The 19,008-nt window shown below is 43.4% G+C and overlaps 1 long non-coding RNA gene across 2 annotated transcripts in view; it reads right to left on the bottom strand.

Moving 5' to 3' along the window:
- The window catches only part of LOC147032718 (uncharacterized), a 142,286-nt gene that overhangs the window by 36,235 nt on the left and 87,043 nt on the right, over nt 1–19,008 (bottom strand). The window lies entirely within an intron of this gene.

Here is a 19,008-nt window from a genome sequence, read left to right as displayed (position 1 = left end):
CGGAGCGAGCTGCATTAAGCGGCTCGTGTCCCAGCGGCCCCGTTGAGGTACAATCTCTCGGTAATCTACCCACGTGATTAATTAGGTATATCGACAATTCGGCGATTGACCCTGTAGCGCGCAGGTAGAGTGCGGACAAGGTTGTGGTGTGGTTAAGAACACACCCGTGGCTGGTTTTCGGCGTTGCTCCGGAAAGCCGCGACTGGATTGTCCGTTCGGTGGGCGAAGCGGCCGCTATTGGTTAAACGCGGTCGTTCGCAGGCCGGCGGGCGGAGAATCGACAACAATATTTACCTCCAGCATTTATAAAACATTTTTACCTCCAACATTTAGAAAACATTTTCCTCCAGCATTTATAAAACATCTTTACCTTCAGCATTTTGAAAACATCTTTATCTCCAGCATTTATAAAACATCTTTACCTTCAGCATTTATCAAACATTTTTCACTCCTGCATTTATAAAACATGTTACCTCCAGCATTTGAAAAACATCTTTACCTCCAGCATTTGTAAAACATCTTTACCTCCAGTATTTGTAAAACGTCTTTACCTCCAGCATATAAAAGCATCATTACCTCCAGCATTTAAGCCCTTCTAGTTTGTTATTGTTGCTGCTCTTATTTTTTGCTGTGCTTTCTTGTGAATTTTATTAAACCATCAGATTAATGGAGTGTGGATGGAAAATTTAATATATCTGTTATTGTTTTAAAAGGATAAATGATATGAAATCCACAGTCATGTTATTCCCAAATGGATGAAATTAATTATAAAAGCCGAATATATAATATTGATACAATCATTTAAAGGTCCCATGACACTCAAAACTTTCTGGTTATTTATATATTAACTTGGCCTTCCGAGTGAAGAATTCACCTATGTTTATTTTTTTAAATAAAAAATGGGATAATTAGACCAATATATAGAACATTTCTGGTGCTTTTCACAACTTGCTATGCCCCGCCCCTTAAAAAAAAGTTGACTTCAGTGAACCGCAGCATTCACGTCATCTCCAGAACGCGATTCGCACAGAGTGGATTGACTAGATGTCGCGCGCCATATAAAGTACGTACAAATGCATTGTGCACATGTGTTTGCTCTCTCACTGATCGTCTTAATTCCTGTGATTGTTTCGTGGAAAAGAAATTCTGCTTCTGAGCCGTGTATGCACAACAATCACGAGGCAATTATTTATTCCTTTACTACCTTGTCGTAGTCGTGTACAGATGCAATACATGTATGCACAATAAAGGGCTATACCATGTCCACAAAATATAAAATGTGACTTGAATCTTTCCATTAAAAAATAAACTTACGGGGACATATAAGTAAAATACTAAAGATTAATTTTGCATCATTTCAAGGTGCAAGGAGGTAATTTTAAAATCAAACAATGTGAAATACCTGCACCCACATTTTGCTGCTTATTGAATTGTTCGTTGAAACCAGCCTGCTGGGATAGGTACGATTCCACATACATGCAAGCCAGGTATGGCTGCACTCGACATACATGGGTTTATTCTAAAGTGAAGGTACTGCTTCCTATTTATGTGTCCTATTACACGGCCTCATAGCCTCTGGACTCTTACGCATTGGCTTATACATTGTGTGCATGCTAATACAAGTTACTTGTCAACTCTAGAGTCAAGACTCGTCCGATAAATCCGTCGTCTGTCTGACTAGTCCGATAAATGTGACGTGCTGTAGCTTTCTTTTATTATTCTCTTTTCTTCATTGTTTTCTACTGGTGCTACATGACGACAGTAGGAATAAAATAAATAAAAATGCAACAGAACGTCAGATTTATCGGACTGCACTAGACAATTGTGTCACAAGGTGTGTTCTGCACACAAGTTTTCATCGTATCCGGACAGCGAGATTGCTTCGTTTTATGGGTGGAGATACGGCCGATGACATGCGCTGGCCTTACGATTCATTCGCCGCGGTGAAACATGTCCACTGCGCTGCGCTGCGCTGGTCACGTCACCTCACTAAAATATTTCTGATATCGAGCAGTATGCAAGTCGAATTTACATTACTGAATTACGAATAGATTGTCCAACCAGTTGTTATTGCCAAGTCTTCCTTTGATGTCCTCCCGATCATCATGAACTCCGGGAATTTCATTGCCATTTTCCTTTGCTTGTCCTGCTTCGGGCTTGAACTGGTAAGGCCGTATTTCATTTCCAGCTGCCTGAACTTCACCTCCCGCGACTACGTTATCCGACAATTCTCCATGTGATTCAGACCAAAATCCTAAATTTCTCTCACACTCACTGTCGTTACCAGACAAATGAAAGTCCATGCCATCCATTATTCAAAACCAAATCTTCGATTTTTTTTAAAGCAGAAATGAACGAAGCGATTGAGTCAACCAATCAAATGTGGAAACGCACAGGAAGTCAATAGAATCACGTAGACCACCAACCTGAGTAATTTACGTGCAGCCTTTGTCGTTCTGCAGTTGACATCATGTGGGTTATGCCCCTTTCAGTAGATTTCGGCAGAATTTTTAGGGGCGTTCCCGAAGAGGTTTGTTTTTTTAATTTTACAGAATGAGTATTGTGAAAAAACATTGTCAGATCTGAAATCACGATGAAAAACTCCTAAAGGACATATAATATATATATATATATATATATATATATATATATATATATATATATATATATATATATATATGCAATTTCAGTACTTTTGGGTGTCATGGGACCTTTAACTTCATCCTGTTACTCATCTTGATCTACCAAAAAAGTGCTGACTCGTTTCTCCATCAAGTGCTGACAGAGACGACATAAAATCTTGCCCAAGTACAACGAAGCTGAAGGTTTTTGCAAGTGCAAACAAGGCATTTTGTGTTCTACAGTGTTTAAATATATAATTCCATTGAAAAAAAAACAAATCTTAAAGGATGTAGAAAAAAAAACCCATTGAATCGGAAGTTTACCACTGTGAATGCAACGTTTTTTACACCACCTTATTTAACACATTAAATTTATTATTTGTGCCTGTTGTTTGTGTTCTTTATGACGTCCCCAAAAACAATGTTTCCTGTTTGAAATTATTTTCAATTTTGTTTAACTGCCAGACTGAGAGACAGACTGAAGCAACTGCTACACCACGAGTGCAGGCTCATGTTCCGGTTCGTGGTCTTGTGTTCAAAATGGAAAATTCAAATGAAACCAAGTCGTTCCTCGATCTTCGGCTGACATCTGTCAACCAGACAGACAAGCAGTCAGAATGAACCAATTGCTTCACCTTGCTTTGCGCTACATGCGTGGGGTACGAGTGATATCAGATTTCCTTTGAGTGCAGAGATGACTGAAGATTGCCAAGGGATTATCAGAGCAAATCAAAGGAACTTTTCTCTTTCCTCACTCAAGTTTGGAACTTCACAACTTTGAAGGTAATGTGCTATTATTATGGAGCCTGAAGGCCTACTTCAAAAGCCAATCCTCAAGCCTATACATCCTGGCATGTTCAATTTCAACCTAATTTCCTTGTGATGAAGCAGTGAATAAGCAGCGGTTGAATCTTGTCTTTCCTGTATTCTACCCCAAGACTGATTCAGTGTTGCCAAAGCAGCCCCACTGAAAGGATTACACTGCCTTTGCCTTCCCAGTGGTGGCCTATTCAGTGCAGAAACATGGATCTTTAACATCCATAAACTAATTCTAGCAGATGGAACACCCAGTTCAATATCCTTTTGAGGGATGGCACACACATTGATGAATCACCTTACCTGTGAAACACCAGGTTGACAGTTTATAGCTGGGTCGGGATTCAAACCCAGGTGAGACAGTCCAGAGGTGAGTACATATTCCTCTTGGGCCTGGGCCATCCTGCCAGCAGTTGAATCCACTGCAGTAAATATTTAATGTTGTCCTACTTGTTGCTCATTTCCGTTCCTTGAATGTACCAGATGAATAATGAGACACAAAGCCTCGAATGAATTGTTAAACTTGTACTGTGTATACACTATATACATTATGTAAGAACATCTCTTTTTTAGACAATTAGATTTTCTTCCTTCTCTTTCCTTCCTCATCGAAGGTGGGAATAATTGTCCCTCATTAAGCTTTATGGATAACTCAAATTGAATCTCTTACTTTACGAAACACCCAATAACGAGAACATCTATACTCGAGATTTTCCATTTCCCCAGAAATAAAGCACCACCAGCGGTGTGTTCCATTACCAATAAGCTTGTAGAGCGCTCGCCAAGCGGCTTAAGCATTCACGCAAGCACTCCAACAAAGCAGTTGATAAGGAACGGCTGGCTGGGCAAGTGACAGCAAGCCCAGGGCCGTCTTAACAGCATTGTAGGCCCTGGGCTAAGCAATGTACTGGGGACCCTACCAACCCACCCACAGGAATAAAAATGTAAATGGTCAATAAAATTAAGCCTATAGATTTATTGGTACTTTCAACAAAACAATGCTGAAACATAAAAAACATGCTGTGAAGCGAGGATTAATCAACACAGACTTTTGAACAATATAGCATGAGCCTTGAAAAACACAAACATTTCAACATATAAATGATAATTAATTGGTACACCGGACAGACAGAGATGGTACAGTATTATCCACTCTGCCAAGAGATCTCTCATGAACAATATGGCAGCATGGGACCCCTAGAATCGTGGGGCCCCTGGGTAATGGCCCAGTATGCCCATGTCTTAAGACGGCCCAGAGCAAGCTGCTTGGTAATGGAACACAGCTGGCTGATTGGTTGTGTAAAAAAACAAGTCATAGCTTTTTCATCATTTTTAGTTTGTTTGTTTATTTCTTTATTTACTTTCCACAAGGTGTTGTGGTACATTTCAGATATATTGTGCTTTACATTGAATCAGGAGAAATCGCCACATTTTATATGTCAGACAGGAGCACAAACAACCAACCAAAAGTGTCAGTTTGTAAAAATGTATATTGCGAGCAGTCCTGGACAGTGCTGTTTCAGACTTTATGCCCAAATCAACGGGACAATGACGAAAGAATGAAAGGTACGATGCGCTCTGATGACGTCCCTCCCAAGGATGACGTCCAGGTGTTAAGTATCCTCCCAAGGGGGAGTTGTGGAGGGATGTCTAGTCTGGGTTGGATTATTGAGCACACTATAAACCGTTGGATTGGTGCTTCTCAGGCAAGGTGTATCATCACAAAGTGCACCATCACTTGGATGACTGTTAACCGGAGTGTCTGATCTTCTCGCATTAACTGGTGGAAGTCAAAGATCTTATGGTATTTTACACAAAGAGTAGATGAGTTATCACTACCACCATGGCCAAATTGCTGCCCTAAAGTAAAGAGGCACTGCATCTGTGGATGTAACCACCAGACCAGTCCAATTACATACATTTGTAAATACAATAATATATGCTTCTATGCCACTAATTAGTTCAATAACTTAATGAATACGAATTTGGAAACTTTTTTCTTGACGAGACAGGATCGAAAGCATGACCCCGAAGTTTTGAGATTCAACCTTTGACTCAACTTTCAGGATATCTCCGTTTTTCTGACACTAATACAAGTCACTGAGCTCAGGTTGGTCCAAAAAAACCATACAAAAATCCATTTACCCTAAAATACCTTTCCCACGTGTATACAGTGGACCAACTAACTGTACGAGTCCAGTGCCAGCATATGCATCCACCAGGAGACCCAACCACAGAATCTGGATTTTCCGTGCTGTGGACGCCCATACCTGGAGATGGTTGAGCCTTGTGCGCACAGCAAAGCGTGTCTCTCGTCAATACTTTTTCACTTTCACTTGCCTCACACAGGTTTGATCTCATTGACCTCATTTCCATTCAGTGTCGGCTCACACAGGTTTCTTTGTGTTGCTTCGCATATCGATCTTCACGATACTATTTGCAGGCCTCCACGTTTCAGCTTTTGGACTGTGAAGTCCTCCATAAAGTTTACCTTTAGCTCAAAACCAGGCCACCCTGCTATGTAATGTGTTATCGTTATGTGAACTTGCTTTGAGAAGAGACCATTTGGCCCATCACAACTGCATTACCAACAAGGTGCTGTTCAACCATGAGAAAGCCAAATCTGGGAAGACCAACACCAAAAGTCTAAATTAATAATGCTTGCAGCTACTTGAAGTCACAGGAAAGTGTTGTTACCTTCTCATGATCTTGTCAATGTGAAAACAATGATGAAATGATATTTATTTAGAAATCCCTTCAAAGGTATCTCCTTAATCCAATCTGATTTGGTTGCTGTGCTATCGACATCACGTCATAGCTATTCAACAAAGTATTGTTCCTTTGTTTTTCTACACTCTACAGTGATCAAAGACCTATGGACAAGGTCGTAAATTCGGCACTTGGACAGGGACATAAGGTGGCAGCAGTGCATTTTCAAAATCAAGAGAAAAAATTAGTAGACAATGGACAAATTAACAGAGTTGAACTAATTTTAACCTGGGATCCCAACTTTATGGGCTATGTCAGGTCAGGTCAGGTATGGGAGCATCCGCCGGAGCAGCGCGTCACTGGTCCACTTTCCGTTGGTAGTCCAGGGGCCTCTGTCTGGCAATCCCCCAGGCAGATGCCTGGCCCATCCCTATCTCCTTGAGATGCTGATCAACCTGCTGTAACCATGAGGAACAAGGTCAGCCCGTTGGCCTCCTCCACTCACGAAGCTCACTCGCTGAAAGAATTTGGTGAGCAGGATCAGCGCCAGGAAAATGAGCCACATATGCATACAGCTGCAGCTGATACTCACAGACTATGCAGGTAACAAATCTCATTTGAGTCTCTCTCAGCAAATGCTCGTTGGACACAAAGTCCGACCAGTGAGAGCCAATAATTTTCCAGAGACTTGGTACCAAAGGAAGTAAGTCACCATCTCCAATCCCTGGTCAGAGTCCAAGTGTCACATCCGTAGAGCAAGATTGGAAGCACCAAGGACCTGAAGACTCAGCCTTTCATCCTCCTGCACAGGTACCAGCAGCTCCACACCCAAAAGGATATCCAGAGTCTCTGCAAAGATGATTGCACCATCTGTGAAATCAAGGTCAGAGATCATGACGTTCCCAAATGATGCACCGCAGCTTGAACTCTCAGACATCCTCCCCACAATCCAGTCCATAAAAGCGCTGAAAAATGTGGGGGCCAGTACACACCCCTGACAAACTCCAGTAACAACTGGAAATAAGTCCGAGATGGTATCACCACATCTCACACCACTCTCAGTACCAGAGTATGGTTCAGATATTAGATTGATCAGTTTTGGTGGCACCCCATGAAGACCAAGAATCCTCCAGAGGGCATCCCGATTCACTGAATCAAAGGCTTGGCAGAGATCAGCATAGGCTGCAAGCAGCCCCTGCTGAAACTCTCGTCTGCGTTCAGTGAGTACCCGAATAGCAAGGATATGGTCAATCATTGACCTCTTTGGTGTAAAGCCTGACTGCTCTGGACGCTGGTGCTCAAGCAGATGGTGGCCAACCCTATCAACAATTATCCGAGCAAAGACCTTGCCCGGCACTGAGAGCAGCGTCACCCCTCGGTAGTTATTGCAGTCCTGACGATCACCCTTCCCTTTCCAGAGAGAGACAACAAGGCCCCTCTTCCAGTCAGTTGGGATGAGGCCTGTGTTCCAGGCAGAGCATAGAACTGTATGCAATGACACGAGTACAGCATTTCCACCAGCTTGAGAAGTTCAGCATGGATGCCATAGATCCGAGGAGTTTTACCCCATTTCAACCGGTTCACCGCAGCCTGTGTTTCAATAACTGAAGGTGGATCACAGTTGATTGGAGGGTCAGCAATTGGGATAGTAACACCTCTGACATCCATCTCAACAGCTGGTGGATCAGCCTGGTGCAGCCTGTGCTCAGATGGGAACCACCATGAAGACGAACTTGTTGGAATTCCATTGCAACATTTCAGGTTTGCTCATATCAACTTCCAGTTCTGGGATGCTCCACATGTCATTTGAACTTGCATCTGCTGCTTCCAACTCATAAAAGCTAGGTTTTCCAAACCGGATCTGTCTTGTTTTTCTGTTGTACTCGAATTTTCATCCGTGGTTTACTCTTTATGTTTCTATCCAATTTTCCACGTTAAATCATATCTTGTTGTCCTGTATTGTCAAATTTGCTTCCATGTTTCCCAAGGCTTACTCCTCAGATAGCAAATTGGCAAATTCTGTCCCTGTTTTGCTTTTTCCCAAGTGTTGGCCTTTCTCCCTCCTCAACATTATCCCCCCCCCCTCCCACCACCTCCTTGTTTCAACTATTTTTCACTCCAAAATGATCTCAATCTGCCTGAATTTCCTTCAACCTGAACTTTCTGTAACTTCATTCCTTATCTCTCCCTTTTATCAATAACTCCAAACGAAATCTTAATTGGATGAAAATGCTTCTTCGTTTAAAAGCTTTTCAAAACTTTTTCAATTGATTAATTTTCCTTATTTTTCCATCATGAGTACCCTATGTTCTTCTTCATTATGATCATTTCCTCTTTTTCTTCGCACAGATTATTTCCCAAATGTGTCACTCACCAAAGCTCTTGGTCCGTAAACCCTCCTCCCAAACCGACAGCACCACCTTTTTCCATGTCTTCAACCAAAAGCATTTCCACCTATCCCATGATATCTGTATCTGTATGTCCCATTTGGGAATTTTGAGAAGTCTAACTTGCAGAGGTTGCCTGCTTATGACAATCACACCCCCTTCAAAACCATTAATGGTGTCAGTATCCTCCTCCACATCTCCTCCAAGTATGTGTCCTTTCAACCTCACCTCTTCTCTGTGTCCCCCTCTTCAGCATCCCTCCACTTCATCCCCCCTTTCTGCATTCCATCACCCCACCCTTCCCAGCTTCCCCCCACCCCAGCCCCTCCCAGCTTCAACCCCGAGCCAACCATCACAGCATCCCCCATGCCCCACCCATTTCCACTTTCCTGGACCCTCCCAATGCCTCCTCCATTGTCCCTAACTATGTGGACCTCAAACATTGGAGGTCTCCTCTCTAACCTGACATATCTCTTAATCTCGGTTGCTACTGATAAACCGAACCTCTATATTAAAAAAAAAAACTTTACTCCTACAGGACATCCTTGACTCATTCATGTCTCTCCCCAGCTATAGCCTCCTCTGATTTGATAGGTCTGAACCCTACCCTGGCAGTGGAGTTGCACTTTACATCACAAACTCAATTTCTCACCATCAGGGTACTGAACTCTCACCTCCAAACCACCAGGAGTACCTTTGGCTGTGACGTCCCTCCACTCCCACCTCTTGTTTGTCTGTGTCCTCCAAAGAGTGACGACTCCACCTACATCTCTCTCAGACAACGTGGACCAACTTTTAACCACTCATTCCAATTCTCTCTTCCTCATATGTGGTGACTTAAATTGTCACTATGTAACTTGGCTGGGTGGTGGTACCTCTCTCATCAGCAAAGGCACTTCAGCAAAGGCTTCTGACACCATGTAACGAACAAAATCTGTGAACTTTCCCACGAGGATTTCTCCCAATGGCAAATACTCCCTTCTGGACTTGATGATGATAAACTTACCTGCAAATGTCTCCTGCTCTTCATCTGCTGCAATTGTTTCATCTGATCATATGCTGGTGAGAGTCAACATCTCTCTGGTTATTCTCAGAGAGCCACTTCAGCTCCGGCGAGTCTGGCAGTTCACTCCGGCAGAGTGCCAGGGACTGCAAGCAGCCATATCACAACATGATTGGTCTCCTATATCTACCACCACAGAAAGGCAGGTAACAGCCTCTTCCCTCTTCAGACCTTGATAGAATCATGAGCTGGTCAAATACTGGGAATATCTCTTTCAATCCTGACAAATCTCACACTCTCACCAAAAGGACCATACAGCAAACCCTCCATCTACTTTCTAAACAATCCTCTTGAAGAAGTTCAGTCACAAACTCTTGGGACTCATTATCAGCTGAAGCCTTTCTTGGGCAAACCACATTTCTTAGTCGGCCTCCAAAGCCTGTTGCTGACTGGGTGTCCTCCATTGTACATACAAAGTCTTTCGTTGGCACACCTGAACTCTTATCCACATACAAGGCCTTCATGCATATCTTGATGGAGCACTGTTCTCCCCTCTGGGCTGATACCCCTGTTTCACACTTTGGGCAGCTTGGTGCCATGGAAACCAAGGCCTTCAAGATTATTGAAATCTCCTGTGATGAAGCTAAGCCTATGGGCCGATCACTGTGCCATCGCAGACAGGTCAGTGGTCTCTGTCTTCTTCCACATCCTTTCTGGTCTTGAACCCTCTGCTCTTTAGTGCTTTGTCCACCTTAGGGTGCACGCGGTCCACCACAACACCCAAATGATGAAACTCCCAAAATCCAGAATCTCTGCTAACCTCCACTCATTTGTACCTCTTATTCCCCCAACTGTGGAATCAACTTTCACATTGGTATTCAACATCATTCTTACCTCAAGGTCTTCAAGACAGCTGTCCATTGCCATCTCAAATCATCCCCCCCCCCACTCTCCCCTCATCCAAAATCATGATCTTTCCTACCGCCGTTAATCCCAACCACACTCCAGCACACCCCTCCTTCAAAATTCCTAATTTCCATATCTCTGTTCCTGAGAGTTTGTATCTGTATCCATCCTGTTAACCCCATGCTTCCTCCCCGACTCATCATCCTCCCCTCCCCTACCCCCTCCACATCTTTTATTTATCGAAGTCTCTCTCTGTTTTGCCCCTCAACCCTACTATTGATGTCCTCAACCCTGCTCTTGATGTCCTCAACCCTGCCAGTGATGTCCTCGACCCTGCCAGTGATGTCCTCGACCCTGCCAGTGATGTCCTCGACCCTGCCAGTGATGTCCTCGACCCTGCCAGTGATGTCCTCGACCCTGCCAGTGATGTCCTCGACCCTGCCAGTGATGTCCTCGACCCTGCCAGTGATGTCCTCGACCCTGCCAGTGATGTCCTCGACCCTGCCAGTGATGTCCTCGACCCTGCGAGTGATGTCCTCGACCCTGCTATTGATGTCCTCGACCCTGCTACTGATGTCTTCGACCCTGCTACTGATGTCCTCGACCCTGCTATTGATGTCCTCAACCCTGCTATTGATGTCCTCAACCCTGCTATTAATGTCCCCACTCCCTCCACCCCCCCCCCCCAATATTTATACTGTCCTTTTGTTCTGTTGTGCCCTGATCTGTCGTGTTTTCCCGTTCTTCCACAAGCCTTGACTTTGTATACAAAAACAAAATGGGAGAGATGACATCAGGTAAGAATTTCCTGAATATTTGCTATTTGTACCAGTAAGTGGTTTTGGAAACAGGAGCTAATGTTTTGATCTTAGTAATGCTTGAGAAAGATGTTTGTTCCAGCATGATGAATGATGCTGAGCTGTTTCAGCATGAGGCTCTATATCAAATTGATTGAAGTCAGGATTTTGTCACACATTGTGGCATTATATCCAGGTACAACGTGTTGGCCCTGACCCTGTGCCATGCATTAAACTGCACCAATAACTCATGATAGGATAGCATTGAAACTTTTGATTGAAGTCGGGATCTTGTCACACATTGTGGCATTATATACAGGTACAACGTGTTGGCCCTGACCCTGTGCCATACATTAAACTGCACCAATAACTCATGATAGGATAGCATTGAAACTTTGGGGGCCCAGGGGTGGAGAAGAGATGACAACATCTGACACAGACAAAAACGTTAATCGCCTTCACGAGCAAGACGAGTTCTTCATTCAAGCAATTCTAATGGATTTTGGAAAAAAAAAAGTTGAAAAGAAGCTCTATTGCTTCGATGAATGGGTAACATAAAAAATAAACCAATGTCACCTGCAGGGTGACCCGTATCTTGCCAAAATATGACCACGTGTGACTTCTTTAAGGTCACACTGAGGTGAACAGAGCTGCTATCCACCAGGAGCGACTCCTTGAGGAATATCTGCCTACGAGAGATTCCGATGAGAATCGTTCTACAGAGTAACCATGAAAAATATGCTTTTGCCTCATAACGTCACCAAATGACGTCATAATGTCTCAAGCTTGACATATCTAGAAAGCACTCATCGAGGTGTTCAATTTGAGGTACTACACGATATGGTTCCTAAAACTTGAAAATTTGACCTTGGGGTCAAATATGTTTGACCTCAGGCGCTAACCATGAAGGTCAAGGCCAATCGCCACCAAAAATTAATCAGCTGAGCGCCAGACCATGAACTATATTCCCATGAAGTTTGAAGACGATCCGATCAAAATTACTCAAAAAATAAGGGTTTCGTCGACTCCCCTGATTTGCGACAAAGTGACATTGACCTTTGACCTTGACCTTCAAAATTTTATGCGCTGAAAGGGACCTCTATAGGCCTCTGATATGCGAAGTTACAAAAATTTCCAATGACAACTGTGCTCTGCATAGTGATTTATACATGATTACAGACCAAAAAAAAAAACAACAAAAAAAAAAAACATATGAAGGTCAAGGCCATTCGCCACCAAAAATTAATGAGCTGAGCGCCAGACCATGAACTATATTCCCATGAAGTTTGAAGACGATCCGATTAAAATTACTCAAAAAAATAAGGGTTTCGTCGACTCCCCTGATTTGCGCCAAAGTGACCTTGACCTTTGACCTTGACCTTCAAAATTTTGTGCACTGAAAGGGACCTCTATAGGCCTCTGATATGCGAAGTTACAAAAATTTCCGATGATAACTGTGCTCTGCAGAATTTTTTATACGTGATTACAGACAAACAAAAACAAAAAAAAACATACAAGCTGACTAACATATCTTGCAAAAACTTCGTTTTGGCAAGATAAATATATATCAACCACACCGATTCCCACAGTGCCGTCACACAAATACAGACAAAGACTTGAGACAACACTGTGCTTGACCAGAACAACACAGCACTGACATTGATGTTCAATAGGCAAGACATAACTTCCCAGGTAGTTAAACACCTTGTTTGATTGGTTAAACACAACTCTGGATACCTTAACCATTGGTCATATAAAGTGACATAACTTCTTCGTGCACTCTGGATACCTACTGGCAATGACATAGTTTCTGGTCTCTTTCATTTCCTCAGTCAATAGGGTAATTGTGAAGAAATCCCTCCCCCCCTCCCCCCCCCCCCACATTTTCGTTATGGGCTGATAGCCCCGAGGGTTTGTCTGTACTCTCACCTCAAAATGCTGAGTGACAAGCGAAGCAGCAGCACATACCATTTTAGGTCTTTGGTATGCTCCATCAGATTCAGAATCAAATCACCGACCTCCCAGACTCAGAGCGGACACTGAAACCATTATGCCACTGAGTCACTTTTTTGTGTACAGAGTCAAGGTTCGTGGAAGAGCTAGTACACTGAACAGAAAACAGAACAAAAGGAACAGCAGAACGAGGGAGTTGGGGTGGGGGGGGGGGTCACAGCAGGGTTGAGAGACAAAATAGATGGAGACTTGGACAAATAAAGGATGTGGGGAGGAACGAGTCTGGTATACAAGTATCAAGCATTTAATCATGAGTGTCGATTATACTTATTGATAGAACTTCAACAGCACCTAGTAATAAAAGGTAAATGAGTGAATAATGCCATCTGTTCGGTAGACATCTCTCTTTTTCTGTCTGTCTCTCTCAGCTGACCAGGCCTGACAATCAAGTGGCAGGAATTTGAAATTTGTTCAGGATCTTTAGCATCCAACAATGACCATTTCTGGCAGATTCGCTCTTCTGGCTTAACGTCCTTCCAGACAGCCCCGGCATTGAAGCATCAGCCTCCAGGTGAAACACCATGATGATGACAGATCATAGCTGGGTCCACATTCCAACCCAGGTTAGACAGCACCACGGTGAGGGGAACACCCCTCGTATGTTTTGTTTCACACTCAACTGATTGTCGTGAGTTACATTAATTTTGATAACTCACACCTTGCACGAACAATGTTTTCAAATCGTTTTGTCTCGCCACCCCTCCAACGAGGTCGGAGATGAGACGCATTAAAATGAGCTCCGTCCGACCGACCAATCATCCATATCCGTCCACGTACTTTTGTGTCCACGATGTCTCAAAAACCGTTGAACATTTCGCTTCCATATTGCAGATATCTATTCCTCAAGACATTATCTCAAACTGATTAAAATCACGGCGGTGAATGGCTGAATTATGTTGCCATGGCAACCATCTGGGTAACTTGGCTCGTGTATGTGATATTTCAAAAACTGTTCAAGATTTAGCTTTCACATTACACAGATCTATTACACAAACCACCCAAAAGGCAAGGGACCTAGAATATCAGCTCCTTGTTAATAGCTGTAAGCAGTTGCTCATCTGCTCAGACATTTGTATTGCTCAAACCATGCTGTATTGTCTTCCATTGCCAAGCAAGGTACACTATATTCTCAATTATAATGGAACAGAAAGGAAATATGTAGGGTTATTATTTCAAAACTATTCATTTGATTTCTTGCAGTTGGGACAGCGGGACTAACGTCTCAAACAATTGACAGTACAATCCTTGATGCGATGTCCTGCCCCGGCAAAGCATCGGCATGAAAATTTTTAGAGAGGCAGGGAGGGAATCAAATCCAGATTAGACAACTTGTAGACAAGTCTGCTAACTCCGAGCTACCCCACCAGCACATTGTCACGCTAAGAAACCTTTATAAAGCATGAGCTGCTTTGCATTGTGAGAAGAAGTATGCACGTGCGGGTTTGGATCGGTTCATGCCAGGGTTTTGTGTGCTGTCCCAATTATTTTGGGAATAAAATAAAAAAATAGATGTAAAATACAATGCAGAGCACAAGATTTCAGAAGTAGTACAAAATGTTAAAATTTTCTTTGCTCATGATGATTTATGCAGACTCGAAAAGAACGTCTGGTTTTGTAAACTGCAGTAATTCTGGATAAAACACCTGGTTTGAATTCCCCGCATCCTTTCACTGAGTAATCTTAGCTTTAGCCCCAGGGTGCAACGACCATGTGGCTTTTGGATAAGGGACGTTCAAATACTTTCCAAGGCTTTGCTCCCACCCGAAGATTCATGCATTGTAGGTTTTCTCATTTGTTTCCATCCGAGTAAAAAGTTGTACAGGTTTTGCGGATTAGGAAGAGTACAATGTCAGGAGCTTATGGAAATGCAAGAGGAATTGTGAGCTAGTTGGAAAGGTCAATATTCAACAATCGTTTACAGATGGAATATGTGATGAAAATCTTTCCTTTCTACTATTCTCATTAACATGCTGTCACGTGGCTCGGGGATGTGACAGCTTTTCGAGCAATGGAAGGCAAAGCCACACTGTGGAACCAATTAACGAATCGAATAATGGAGTAATTTTGATGCTCAACTACCACATGGAAGCCAGATAATGCTCCAGTGACTGGGCACAAAAAATATCCTTATTACAAGCATAATGGTCACGAGATTGCATCGTTAAAAAGTGACAATAAACCTGAAGCCAATCTCAACTTATGCCTCTTATAAATACAGCACTCTATATCACAGGACTAACAACAAGCTCATAGGGTGCTGTGTGGTAAGTGAGTGTGGAAGCTAAGCAATATCAGAGCCCACATAGCCTGGTGTTGGCTCAGTGGTTAGGGTGGTGGCTTGGGATCCGAGGGTCCTGAGTTCAAGCCCCGTCGGCCGCTGAATTAATACACCAGGGGGTTGACTCAGCCTGTCATCCTTCCGAGGTCGGCAAAATGAGTACCAGTTCCAGTGTGTGTACTGGTAGAGGGGCACTGCATCAGTGACACAGTCACGCTTCAAGAAATGATAGCTACCCCGGCAGCTAAGCTGCCATACGACCACCACCAGAGTCCACATAATTGCAGAGGAATACAAGGAAAGTATAAGGACCAAGTTCACGCTATCAGCTCGGCAGTGTTGCTGCTGGTAGTGGCAATGACAGCAGAGGAGATGCACCTGGTGAAGGTCAGAGGACAGCAAGTAGTGTCAGGGTCTCAGTGGATGATATGGCACAAAGTCATGTGAAGAGGTTAATTGGTTTCAGCAGCTATGTGAAAGGAAAAACAAAGTTCAGGAGAGAAAGAGTATTGGATATGGCAGTGCACTTGAGAAAGAAGTGCACATCAGGAAGTAATGGCAGAAGCCACCACCCCACCTCAGATCTTCTAGTAAGCAGCAGTGGTTGAAATAGTGAAAGCCTGTACGTACACAACACCACCAAAATGTGTGCTTCAGGGAGAAATGGAATGGCATTGCTACAGTTGCTTGTAAATGCACAGATCACATGGCTTAGAGTGCCGCCAGCACCATCCAGACAGTTAAGCTGAACTCGATTCTTGCTCCATTGCAATGACCTCGTTGTTTCACCTTTCCGACACAGACAGATCTCTCCAAACCCCACCCTCTTTGTCTCACTACACCCCCTTCCCCCTTCTCTCCATCTCTTTCAGGGTGCATCTTTTGATGTCACACTGGCTCAAGTATAGCCTGTTCAGGATGTTTTTCAGGTATTGGCCAGTCAGTGGTGTCCACTCAGTCTTCATTGTCTTGGCCAATGGACTTCACTTACTGGTACATCAGGGAGTGTTCTTTAGGAAAGACCTTGCAAATGTATTCAACTATTAAGGAATTTTCCAGGAATATGAGGAGATCGAAATTGGGACCATACTCTGTACAGAGCATTGGTGGTGTTTAAGCAGTCTCCTTGGCTAATGAGCACAATCTTGGACGGATCTCCTCTCCGACACGGTATACCAGCAAGCTGGCACTCATTTTGCCGACCTCGGAAGGATGACAGGCTGAGTTAACCCCACTTGCTATTAATTCAACAGCTGAGCGGGATTTGAACTCAGGACCCTAGGATCCAAAGCCCACCACCCTAACCATTAAGCCAACACCAGGTAGGAATATGGTTGCTATCAAAACGGTCTGGTCGGACTCATTTTGCCCCAAATTCCTGTTAGCACTGGTTCAGCTTTCTTATCCTTGTCTGCAGGGTCAAATGTAATGCCATACAAAACTACAAGAGCGATCCCTTTTTTTTCACGACAAGAGCAAGGATTGTGGAAGAGCAAGGTTAAATTGATCGTGGGGTCGTGGAGCAACATCAGGGCACAGCTAACAAAGGAATCTAGAAGAAGAAAGGAAGAGAGGGAAGAAAAACCATGAAATCAAAAGGGAAGAGGGTTGGTTTTGAAAGGGTTAATATAGGTTATAAAGGTCATGAGTCAGAATGGGGGGGGGGGTGACACGAGGTGGTGGTGTACTGCCTGCTTGAAACCCTGGAGGGAAGAGTGGGAAAGAATGGCCTCTGAAAGGCAGTTCCAATAGACTGGAGAAGCAAGGAACAAAGGAGTTTTTCCTAACTTGATCACAAATGTGTGCAGTTATAAATATTCCTAACTTTAACCACCGAAACGTGCAACTCGAGATAAACTTTGCCAACTTTGAACAATATCGGTAAATGCATGTCTGAGAAATGGTTTAGGACGTGTTCAACACAGGTTTTTTTTTTTACAACTAAAATGGCCATCATGGATATGATCTCGAAAAAATGATGTGCTTATGTAAGCCACCATTCATTGTCTGCGTGCCATGTCCGAGAAATGGTTGAGGACGTGTTCAACACAGGTTTTTTTTACAACTAAAATGGCCGCCAGTCGACCAATCGGCCATCTTTGATGAGTTTGCAAAATGAAGTTAGGTGCAAGTGCATGCCATTGGGTACTGTGTTTCTGCCAAATTTGAACAAAATCGGACCATGCATGTCGGAGAAATGTTTGGGGACACATTTAAGTAACAAAATAGCCACCAGTCAGCCATCTTGGATCTGATCTCGAAAGAAAATGACGTGCTTATGTAAGCCCTCATTCAATATCTGTCTGCCAAGTTTGAATAACATCGGTAAATTCATGTCTGAGAAATGCTTGAGGACATGTTCAACATCAGGTTGTTGTTTTTTTTACAACTAAAATGGCCGCCAGTCGGCCAACTTGGATCTGATCTCGAAAAAAAATGACGTGCTTATGTATACCATCATGTGTTGTCTTTCTGCCAAGTACAAATAAAATCGGTCCATACTTATCTGAAATAAAGTTGCGGACGCATGCACGCACACAAACACGCACAGACATGAAAATCGAGACCAAATCCATCAGTCCCCGTTTTGGACCAAGTCCAATGGTGGCTAATAATACCTACATGAGAATCCCAATGCTGCACACCCCCTCAGCTACCAGACTAGTTTAATCGCTTGGCGAGTCATTCGTGACAGCGTAAACAGAAATGCACACCAATGAGTCTCCCAAGCATGTACCACGTGCAATGTCAAAAAAGGTCAACATATAAATGAAAACAAGACCCAATCACGGCTCTCATTCATAATTAAAGGAATTAACCAATCGGCTCTCATCCATAATTAAAGGAATTAACCAATCGGCTCTCATCTAATCAATTACCCCAGGTGGCTGGTATTATAAATAAATTGACTTCTCCCATGCTCTTCTAGCCGAAGGTTATTCCCTCCAATTACGGGTGAGAGATGTGATTGGGTCTTGTTTTAATTTATTTTGTTTTCATTTGGGGATGATCTGAGATGGTGGTGAACAGCTGTCTTGAAGACCTGGAGGGAAGAATGATATTGAAGATAATGTGGAAGTTGATGCCACAGGTGGGGAAAAAAGAGGAACAAATGAGTGGAGGTGAGCAGTGATCCTGGATTTTGTGAGTTTCACCATTAGGTGCTTCTGCTGGACCGCATGTGCCCTGCAGAAATCTGAGGCGGACAAAGCACGAAAGAGCAGAGGGTGCAAGATCATAAAGGATGCGGAAGAAGACAGAAACACCACCGACCTATCTGTGAGGCCAAAGTGATAGCTCCATCGAATCAGCTTCATCGTAGGAGATTCCAATAATCTTGAAGGACTTGGTTTTTATGGCGTCAGGTTGAACAAGGTGTGAGGCAAGGGTGTCAGCCGAGAGAAGAACTCCTCAATCAAGCTGCAGTTGAAAGCCTTGTAGGTGGGTAAGAGTTCAGGTGTGCAAAGGAAAGACGATA

This window comes from Eptatretus burgeri, chromosome 2 (assembly GCF_056783735.1).
Source record: "Eptatretus burgeri isolate ZD-2024b chromosome 2, Ebu_testis_v1, whole genome shotgun sequence".
In the NCBI taxonomy this organism is placed as follows: domain Eukaryota; kingdom Metazoa; phylum Chordata; class Myxini; order Myxiniformes; family Myxinidae; genus Eptatretus; species Eptatretus burgeri.
Note: the sequence above shows the minus strand (reverse complement) of the source record. Positions and strands in the feature narration are given on the sequence as shown.